Below are 11,266 nucleotides of genomic sequence, written 5' to 3' on the forward strand. Positions count from 1 at the left end.
AGGTGTTGTATATTGATGTGTGCTACTTATTGTGGGGGGCTATGTACGCGCGAGGTGACGAGAGCCCGTACGTAGCTACATTTATGTTATTGTTCGGGTAGACTTAGGTTCACATCATGCTATAGCTGTACTATTTGAGCAGTCTCTCGCCTATTAAATTCCTCTGTTTTACATTACTACTTGAGACTAGACTTCCTATTGTAGAGACTACACGAGTTCATGATTAGTCACCGAATAATTTTACTCCTCTTACGGCATGTTACCGTGGTATATATATTTCATTGAAAGGTTTTTGTTAAAGAAATTATAACTCACACGTTTATTCGTGAGTGGGGTAGAGGATCCGTCAAAGCTTCTTACTCTTATGGGATCGGGTCGTTCGCCTCGGCAGGAATTTGTAATTCACTCTTATGGAATCGGGTCATTCGCCTCGGCAGGATTTATGTACCACACTCTCATGGGAGCGGGTCGTTCGCCTCGGCGGTTTAATAGATGAATCTATGGTTCGGGCCGTTCGACCCTCGGCAGTGCACAGTTTAAATTTTTATGTTGGATCGGTTTGTACGCCTCAGAATTTCCTATATCATATCCTCATGGATTCGTGCGTAGTATTTGGCAAAGAGACAGTGTATCTTTGAGTTTTCCCAATTTGAGTTATGATGATCTATCTGATGAGATCCACTATATATGTATATATATGCTCTGGTTAAGGAGGGAATTTTTAATGGAGATTTTGAGTTCCTCGTAAATAGTGGGGATTTGTACCACATGATTCATTACTTGTTTACCTCATTTATTTACTCTACCTCATATTTACTTATCTTTTTACTATACCTGATGTTATTGGACGACTAGTGAGTGTCTATGTCGACCCCTCGTCACTACTCCTCCGGGGTTAGGCTAGATACTTACTGGGTACACGTTGATTACGTACTCATGTTGCACATATTTTTGTGTAGGTACATATGTGAATAGTGTCCTTGTGAGAGCAAAGGCGTGTATGCATGCGGGGACCTACGTGAACTGCATTCCACATTACGACCCGCAGCCGACAGAGTCTCCTTCAGAGTATTTATATTTCTCCTGTCCAAATTTGTATTCCGGACAGAGGTTGTATTTTATTTTACATTCCTAGTTGATGCTCATGCACTTGTGACACCAGGTTTTGGGGTGATTATGGATTTTTCAGTATTGAAATTGTTAAAAACATTATTATTTACTCGGTGAAGTTCATCTTTTATTATTTAATTGAAGGTAATTATGATTTCAAAATATTAAATGAGAACTAAATTAAGTATTTAGTGTTGGCTTGCCTGACAGCGGTGTCTGGTGCCATCACGACCTTGGATTTTGAGTCGTGACATTCTCATTTTAAACACCTAAATACATTCTTTAAGATTGTAAAACATAATGGTTTGGTAGTAAGTGTTAAAAAGATTAAGTTGTTTCAAACAACCATTAGATTCTTAGGCCATGATTTATATCAAGGAACCTACAAACCAATCTACAGAGCCATTGAGTTCTCGTCCAAATTCCCTGATGAAATCACAGACAAAACTCAACTACAAAGGTTCTTAGGAAGCCTAAAATATGTTGCAGACTTCATCCCTAATATTAGGAAAATATGCGAACCACTATACAAGCGTCTCAGGAAGAACCCAGTTCCGTGGAGTCTAGAACAAACAGACACAGTTAAAAAGGTCATGTCAATTGTTCAAAAACTTCTGTGTCTAGGTATTCCAAATCCATATGCATTCATGATAGTAGAAACTGACGCTTCAGATGAAGGGTACGGTGGTATTCTCAAACAAAGAGTCTCTCTTGATTCTTCAGAACAATAAGTTTGATTCACTTCAGGAATCTGGAATTCCGCCCAAAAGAACTATAGGACTGTCACGACCCAAAATCCACCTAGTCGTGATGGCACTTAACCCAACCCATCAGGTAAGCCAATTAACCACTATCCAACTTAATGAGATTTATTAAGATAATAAATGATAATACACTGCTTTTATACAAAACTTTTCCAAGGACTGGTAGTACAAATCATGAACTTCTAAGATTAGAATTTACAAAGCTGGTATGAAATAAATACATCATCTGTTTGAAATGTACATAAATAAATTTTTATAAATCTAAGGCTACCATGAACAAGAGGCAGCTACGACCGGAACACAGGTACGTCTTCAAATCCAGCTCCTGTCGATCCCAGCAACATCAGTATCCAATATCTGCACGCAAGGTGCAGAACTGTAGTATGAGTACATCCAACCCTATGTACTCAATAAGTAACAAACCTAACCTTAGTTTGAAAGTAGTGACGAGCTGGAACACAGGTCGGGGTCCAACACCAATAGACAACAACAGTTCATAACAACATAATAGAAGTGATAAAAGAAGTAGCTCAGAGATAAAATGCTCAGCTTGTTCACAGTTCCAGAAAAATAGACCTGCTTTTCAAGTATATCAGTGAAAACCCAAATCTTTTACCGAAATTACCAAAATATGAGTACGTTTTGTAAAACTGTGATTTTTCCCAAAAACTTTTCAACAATAGATAAGATGTTTCATTTTCATATGGCATGAGGAAAATACATCTCTATGCCTATATGTCAATGAGTATGTGAAGTCATGAATGATGCAATATCGTACAGCATGAGGAAAAATGCATCTCTATGCCTGTATGTCAAGTGTGCATGTCAATGAGATGCAACTCAGTAATAAAACCATATGCATACTCTCAGATTATCAATTCACTCAGTCCTCCCAGTCACTCAATCCTCCCAACTACTCGGCACTCGGCACTCGCACTTAGTAGGTACATATGCTCACTGGGGGGTTTACAGACTTCGGAGGGGCTGCTTCAGCCCAAGCGCTATAACAAGCCAATCATGGCATAAATCAATAAAATATGTTGCGGCGTGCAGACCGATCCCATAAATATCCTCACCATCAGGCCCTCAGCCTCACTCAGTCATCAATGTCTCTAGTCTCTCAAGCTCACAATGTCATGAAAAATCAGCCCAAAAATGATGATGTGATGTATGAATAAATGGTGACAGAGACTGAGATATGATATGCAAATGAATATGCATGACTGAGTATGTAATTGCAATGTTGTCACGACCCAATTTCTCCTATAGGTCGTGATGGCCCCCAACGTTGCCGCTAGGCAAGCCAACTTTAAACTAACTCCGTGATCTTTCTTTTAACGGTTTAAAATAGTTGATTTTTAATTTATGCACAAATAAGAAATGGAGGTTTTATATATAATAATAAAAAATGAGAGATCAAAATTTTAAAACAAGTGAGATAAGATAAATAACCCAAAAAAACCCATCAAGTGCCTACTAACATAATATTTCCACGACCTGGTGTCACAAATGTATGAGCTACTAGTAGAATATACAAAGGAGTTCTACACTGCCGTCTGAAACAAAATAGATAGAAAATAAGGTAAAAGGAAGACTTTGACTACTGCAGAACGAGCTCGGAACACAGCTCACCGCAAAGTTTCGCAGTAGTAATCAAGTGTGCACGCCGGACTGATCCAGAAGCACCTACCTCATATCTTGCACATCAAGTGCAGAAGTGTAGCATGAGTACATAAATAACATGTACCCAGTAAGTATCTAGTCTAGCCTCGAAGAAGTAGTGACGAAAGGTCGACTTTGACACTTACTATGGGCAAACAATAAAAATATATACAACTGCTAATTAAACATGGGATATATAATTGACAATAGAACCCAAAAGCAAGAAATTTAAATAGCCAATCCTTTCACCGAATAGCAATTACCAAACCAATTCCTCGTCTTTAATCTTTTAACCTATCAAACCAATGAAACAATATCAAACATATTGGAGTTTCCAGTATCATTTCGCACGAGTTATGCCGAGGACGTATGACCCGATCCAAAATACATATAATATACTGTGTGCACTGCCGAGGGTCGAACGGCATGAACCATAGATGCATCTATTAACCTGCCGAGGAGATTGGCTCACTCCCATGTGAGTAGTGGAAATTTACCCCGCTCGCGGAATATACTTGCGATGCAGTTGAACATAGAATTCTCAAGTTATTCCTCAATTCTTTCCAAAACAAGAAAATCCAACTATAAACTTTAAAAGTCATTAAAACCCTTAATCTCAGCTCTATCTGAGGCAGTTAGTATGCATAATCAAATAGCGATGGCAACAAAACATGGTGTAAACCTAAAACTACTCGGACATAAGCAAAATTAGTAGCTATGTACGGACTCTCGTCACCTCGTGCGTACGTACTCCCCACAAATAAAAGCGCATATTAATTAAATTCACCTATGGGGTTAATTCCCTCTTAAAGGCTTGAAAAGAGACTTACCTTGTCTCAAAGCCAACTTTCTGGTCCAAGATTGTGCTCAAATCCTCAATTCGATGCCAAATGCCTCGAAACTAGTCAAATATTATATAAAACGATCAATACATGTTCAAAAAGTTCATATTTCAACTATTAATGGGATTACCCAACCCCAAATATAGGATTCCTAAAATTCACCCATGGGCCCACGTGCCTGGATTCCGGAAATTTTCGAAGAAAGTTGTTACCCATAACCTCATGAACTAAAATATATGATTTTCACTAAATTCCATAACAAATTTCGTGGTTAAATCCCATTTTCGTCAAAAACCTAGGTTTTCACCTAAACCCATGATTTTCACTAATTTACATGTTATAATCTACCCATAAACTATGTATTTAACTCTGATTGTGTAGAAATTACTTACCTAAAAGTGCTAGGTGAAATTCCCTCTCTAAGAGCTCCACGATTCGTCCAACAAGGAAAGGAAATGAGCCAAAAATGACTAAGTCCCGTCATTAAATGAGTGTTCTGCCCAGCAGTATTTCTGCATCTGCGTTGCCTGGGCCGCATTTGCGGCGTCGCTTCTGCGGACCACGGTCCGCTTCTGCGAAAGAGCCCAAGGCTGGCTAGGCGTGCTTCTGTGGATGGGGCCCCGCTTCTGCGGTCCCACTTCTGCGTCCATCCTGCCGCTCCAGCGGCTCAAGTCGCTTCTGCGATCACTGCCCTTGCACCTGCGCTTCCGCAGGTGCGCAAACTTGTTCGCTTCAGCGGTCCTGGGCAGCCTTGGCTAGTTCGCTTTTGAGGATCGTCTCTCGCACCTGCGGCTAGCCAAGCGTAGGTGCGATCACACCAGAAGCTGAAAGCTTCAGCACTTGCCTTCAAGTCCAAACTTGATCCGAGCCTTGTCCGTTTAATGCCCGGGGCCCCGCCCGAATGCACCAACAAGTTTGAAATCGTAAAACAGACTCGCTCGAACTCACGGAACACACAAAACTAAGAATCACACCCCAAACCAATTGAATAAAAAATATGAACTTCAAGTTCTTAAATTTCCTCCCAACACGCCGAAACGTACTTAAACTACTCGGAATGACACCAAATTTTGCGTGCAAGTCTTAAATCACTATATGGAACTATTCCCGATCTCGGAATCCCGTTTGGACCTCGATAACACAAAAACCTACTCGAAATGCTCTCGGGTCATCCAAAACTCGATCTGAACATACGCCCAAGTCCGAAACCATCATACAAATCTATTGGAACCGTCAAATCCCAATTCCGAGGTCGTTTACTCAAAACGTTGACCGAAGTCAAACTTAGCCTTTTTAGCCAACCTTAAGGAACCAAGTGTTCTGATTTCAACCCGAACCCTTCCAAATCCCGAACTAACACTCTCCGCAAGTCATAAAACAGTAAAAGCACGTATGCAGAGTCTTATTTAGGGGAACGGGATTCTAAAAAGCAAAATGACGTGTCGGGTCATTACAAATGTTAGCAAATAATTCAACAACAACAATGACCTCGGTGGGTCCCAACAGAATAAGCATGTTTTCTAACATGAGTCACAACTCGGTTTCTCTAACACATAAAAATACATGGAAAAATATAAGTTAATTGACTATACAGCTCTATGGAATCAACCGAGTCTCAATTTCTACGGTGTACGCCCACACGCCCATCACCTAGCATGTGTGTCACCTCCAAACAATTCACATAACATATATAATCAGGGTCCATACCCTAAGATCCAATATTAGAGATGTTACTTACCTCAAACAAGCCAAGTCCGATGCCGAGCAAGTTAAACAATACTCCATAAATTCCATTCCGCGCGTATCAACCTCCATATGCCTTTATATCTCCTCAACTCAACCCAAACGATTTGTATCTATTCAAACAATATGCAAATTAATCAAAATATACTCCAATTCTTACAATTTAACAATTTATAAAATTTCCAACTCCGCTCGAAAAATCGGCAGTGGGGCCCACGTCTCAGAATCCTACGAAACTCACAAAATCCGATAACCCATTCAATTACGAGTCCAACCATACTAGTTTCACTCAAATCCGACTTCGAATCGAAATTCAAATCCCAAAAATTCGTTTTATGAAATTTCTACAATTTCCCCCAAAGTTCCATCTCAAAATACTGATTAAATTATGAAAACAATGATATATTCATGTATATTAACCAAATCCGAGTTAGAATCACTTACCCCGATGAATTTCTTAAAAATCTCAAGAAATATCGCCACAAACCGAGCTCCCAAAGTCCAAATATGAAAAATGAGATGAAACACTATACGAACTTAGGCGAGCCCTCAAATCACATCAAACATCATTAAAAACAATAATCGTACTCCAATTCAAGCCAAATGAAAACTAATAATTTTCAACTTCTACATTCAATGCCGAAACCTATCAAATCAAGTCCGATTGACCTCAAATTTTGCACACAAGTCGTAAATGACATAACGAAGCTATTACAATTTCCAGAATTGGATTCCGATCCCGATATCAAAAAGTCAACTCCCCGGTCAAACTTCCAACTTAAATTTCTATTTTTAGCCATTTCGAGACCAATTCAACTACGGACTTCCAAATAATTTTCCGGACACGCCCCTAAGTCAAAAATCACCATACGGAGCTATTGGAATCATCAAAACTCTATTCCGGGGTCGTTTACATGTAAGTCAACATCCGGTCCACCTTTTCAACGTAAGCTTTAAACCTTGAATTTCATTCTTCCAAACTAACTCTGAAATACCTGAAAACCAAAACCGACAATTCGCACAAGTCATAATACATCGTATGAAGCTATTCAAGACTTCAAATAGTAGAAAGGAGCGTAAATGCCCAAAACGACCGGTCGGGCCATTACATTCTCCCCCACTTAAATATACGTTCGTCCTCGAACGTGCCAAGAGTTGTTTCCAAGCAATTAAATCACTATTTCACCTTACCACGCACATACCCGGGGGTGATCCCACTCCACCCTATTTCATATAGGCCTGACAACACAATATAAATAAAGATCATTAATTTCACCTTAGCTCAAAAACCTTGGAATTCAATTCCCAACATTCAAAATTTCTTACAAGACCCGAATCTCACATCTACACACTGTATAAGTCTAAACAAGTTGTATCAAGCAATAACCATAACCCCAGATACCATCACATAATATACTACACAACTCGCATACTCGCAGCGTCATTCCCGATCACAGTAACTACTCAAAACCAGCCAAGTACTAGTATAAAACCCCACATTCAACAGAACCTTGTTCTGAAACCTTCGTACACCACCGATAACGAAAGAAACATTCAAAAACTCATAACCGCTCATCAGATCAACTAGACATGGAGCTCTCTCTCCCAACTAGAACCATAATCACTTTCTGAGCCGACTTTCGCTAATATCCTCCCAAGTATACCGTAATAAAATTTGATAGTACACATTCTAGGTCTGTTGGCCTTATATTATCAAACACAACTATTCCACATACATGCCACACCAATATATCTCAAGCCAAAAACTGTGCAATACGTGCACCCAAAAATGGAAAAACATCTGAGAGAAGAGAACTATTTCGCAAGTTCCGCTAGCACCACCACAACCTAATATTTACAATCAACTCCTCAAATTTTGTGAAGAGGATAATCGTAGGCGCATGTGCACAATTCCTCAAATAAGCTGCTCCAGTAAATATTGTTTTTTGTAGAGGAAGGAAAGTAATGAAATCAGATAAATTATCAAAGAAATAAAATTCCCACACACTGCAAGGACAACTCACGTGCGACACGGACAACTCACGTGTCAATGATACCAATATGTAGATTCGCACAGACAACTCATGTGCCAATAATATAAATCGCCTAACATGGTCATAGACCTCCAGTCCCAGCATCTCATACATGAGCAATTTAACAAGTACACATGTATATGATAATGAAATAAGATTCTCATGCTCTTGGACTGGTATAAATTACACGCCATAGTGTAGGCATGCGCAAAGTCTGCTATCCCAATTCAAATCGGCAAATTAACGCAAAAATAGTAACTTTCCAGTTCATTCAGGGAATTAGCCTCTTTGTAACCTCGAATATGACTAAGATAGTTATCAACAAAGGTATAAATATGAGAACGTTATAACTTTACGCTTAACAGTCAACTCTAGGCATATCATAGCCTAAGCATTCTTCCGAGTATGAATACTTGCCCCGATGCCCGCACATGGGCTCAAACCTCACATATAAACACACTCATAGCGCGTAGCTATCACAAATAATTAATGCAACTAGTGCATACACTGAGTTTAAATAAAATACTCACCTCAAATAGGTCGCAACCTTGAAACAATATGCTTCGAAGAACTCCCAGTCTCCAAATTCATAGAACACATGAACCACCGTAACTGATCCCAACTCCAGCACTCGAATGACTAACACATCTTTCATGCACGATCATCCCACAAGGAATACTTTCATAATTCTTCCATGCCACATAGCAATAATTTGAATATCATCAGTCTATCAACCAGGTGCGTACCGCAATACCAATGAACATCCGTAAGTCAAAACACAATGCACCTTTTGAAATGCGCACCATTCTCAGGGATTACCGAGCAGTTATAACATTCATCTAAATATCTGAAACTGAGCATTCTGTCTGAAATTCGTGATCTTCCTTTCAAGAATGAACTGTCACCTTGTACATGTAAATCTAAATCCCGCACAACACACCACACCTATCATGCCACCATGTGACAAGCACAAAAATCTCATTATCAATTCTGAGTCACCAGCAAATTACATACCCGGTTAATTAGAAACCTTCTATTTACTCCCATCCATGGGGAAATCACAATACACAACATGTTCCTCACGCCGGTAGAAAATATGCATCTCAAACCATGGTAGAAACCATCAAGAATACTTTGAAATGCATTTACACATAATCAACTATCAGAACTAAATTCCTCTAACTCGACCAAGCCACGCAGGTCACTAAACCCAAGAATATTGCCTCCGAAACATGTAGAGCCTCACCACATCATAATTACCCAAAAGAACTGAGCATACCATTATCATACTGGTCTAGCCTACTACCTAGTTGTCCTATTTTTTTCGAGTTTCTTCTGAATTACCCTCAAGTTGATATTTCTCCTTGTCAGAACACTACGATCCTTACCCAAAGCTCACTACAAGACATTCTAACATAAAATGACACCACCCTAAGGCCCATAAGCCACTATATTCTTCTTAAGCACCCCCATAAGTACCATAATCGAAACGCCCACTCTGAAAGCACCTTATGTGAATTTAAAATTGTTCTTTTACCTTTCTTATACTGGAATGTGGAATCCATAATCATACAAAATTACCGCAAATCTCGGCATAATCAAATGCAAATCTCTGACTTTATCTATACACAAGTTCGGAGAAATCCTTAATTGCTATATATAAATATTAAACCCATTAGAACTTTCTCGAGAGTCACCCACTTTGCTCAAATCCAAATTGCACCGCCCGAATGGGCCGAAAAACACATGCCTCATTAGTACAACAACACTAAAAGAAGTAACCCTGCTTTAACACCACCAATCAATTTCATACTCTATGCGCACTATATCCTTCAAATAACAACTTAATCCTTCCATGATTTCTATATACTCATAAAGCGCAATATAGCATGTATTCAGGAATTTCATTATTCTAGTCTTCATCGATCTCAACCTCTGCAAGTCATAACTAACCCACAAGTATACCTCGGACCAAAACCAATACAACACATAACCGCGCAATCAAATTGGTGATAGAAGACTCCCCCACTTGGCTCAAAGCCATAGAACAAAACATTCCATAACTCACAATATCCATACTCTATTACTGCCATAATACCGCAGTCAGTTCAACGAAAATTCTTCTCAAGCTCATGCAACACCAACCATAAAATACCTCAATTATCCGCTAAGCTCGCATTTATTCTCTTGACAGTCAAGTCAACTTTCTCAACTAGATTCAAATTTAGATCTCAACACATACACCCCGCTGGTAGAAAAGAAACTCTCCGCTCAACATTTATAAGGAGCACACCTCCGTGGATTATTCCGCATGAGATAACCCACATGCTTTGCCTAAAATTGGCATCTTGACATACCCTTTCGCAGCCACAATCATTACGGATCACTTAATCTCCCTAAGTTCGAACTTTCAACAAAATGTGAAAATCTACTTCACTCCACAATTGAACAACATGAAAAATCATTCAACACATTCATACTCGAGACTATACGTCAAATCAAGATAGACACCAAACACCCAATGGCCCTTTCTTTTTATTTGTTTTACATCTCAAGAAAACTATTCTCGTCACAATCAAACCATCAGAACACATTCCGTAGTCACATCATGCTTATCATATAGCTATTCAACCGCTCATCGAGCCATAAATTCCACTCATAGGGACACTACCGGACATATGAGTCCAAATCTACAAGTTCACACAACTGAAGCTACCGAGCCTAAGCTGCAGTCTAAACCTGGCATCAAGTCTTTCAGATTGGACAATCACCAAAACAAAGAATACACATCTCGAACCTCATTCATGGAATCACAAATCGGCGATGCACGTCTGATATCGAGTGCTCACATGTGCACATGAATGTGTGAAAGGAATTCAAAGAGTTATGTTTCAAGCTGAATCAATTCTGCACGATAAGGAAAGAAAGATGGGAAATTATCCTAAATGCCATGTAGCCTCTCGAAGATAAGTATGGACGTCATCATACCGATCCGCAAGACTCTACTAGACACTTGCTCATGACTTGTAGAACCTATGAACCTAGAGCTCTGATACCAACTTGTCACGACCCAAAATCCACATAGTCGTGATGGTACCTAACCCAACTCGTC

The sequence above is a fragment of the Nicotiana tabacum genome, chromosome 21 (assembly GCF_000715075.1).
Source record: "Nicotiana tabacum cultivar K326 chromosome 21, ASM71507v2, whole genome shotgun sequence".
Classification (NCBI taxonomy): Eukaryota; Viridiplantae; Streptophyta; class Magnoliopsida; order Solanales; family Solanaceae; genus Nicotiana; species Nicotiana tabacum.